We start from the raw sequence: 888 nt of genomic DNA, 5'->3' as shown, positions 1-888 counted from the left end.
TGCGTACCCCAATCCTTTTTCCCCCATCTCTCCCTTTTTTTGGGATTTTGGGCATACATGTACATTTTTTTTTTTTTTAATTTGCTACAGGGCACATGCCCTCACCAGAGAGGCAGAAGGAGAGTAAGAGAGAAGGAAAGTGGAAAGCAAGCCATCAGACCTGAACTCAAACCACAGTTGGCTATGTGGGAATCCAGTGCCTAAACCACTACGCCATCTGCCAGCCTCAAACCCAACAATTTTTTCAAGCTAGGTCTTGAACTGTACCATTGGCCATGTGGGATCTGACTGCCTTAACCTATTGACCATGAAGTCAGCCCATTATGTATATTTTGTCAATAAAAAAAGTACTCCCAGTTGGGACCAGCAGGTAACATTGTGGTTAAGGCACTGGACTCCCACATGGCCACCAGATTTGAGTCCAGGAGCCAATGGCTTGAAAATCATGCTGGGCATGTTGTGTGCCCAAAATCCTGAGAGGAGATTGGAAGAGAAGAGATTGCAGTGTGGCCATCCCCCTGGGGATGATTTCTCACTTTCTGTCTATCCATCTCTCTCTGACTCTCCTTTAAGTGGGCATGCCCTATAGCAAAAATCTCAAAAACAAAAATTGTTTTATTTATCCTTATTAGTAGTAGTTAACCACAATTCAAGTCTTGGACCCAGCTGCTTAAAAAGCTCATGCCAGGGGAATGGCAGGTAGTATGGTGGTTGGGGTGCTGGACTCCCACATGGTCAACTGTGTTTCAAGTCCCAGACCTGGTAACTTGCTTTCTCCCTTTCCCTTTCTCTCTCGCTCTCCCTTTAAATTAAATAATGATATTAATAATAGCAATAAATAAAATGAAATGAATGAGATATTCTTTTTTTCTTTTATTTTTTATTTAT

Source organism: Tupaia chinensis, unplaced genomic scaffold, assembly GCF_000334495.1.
Source record: "Tupaia chinensis unplaced genomic scaffold, TupChi_1.0 Scaffold000250_1, whole genome shotgun sequence".
NCBI lineage: Eukaryota > Metazoa > Chordata > Mammalia > Scandentia > Tupaiidae > Tupaia > Tupaia belangeri.
This window is presented reverse-complemented; position numbering follows the sequence as displayed.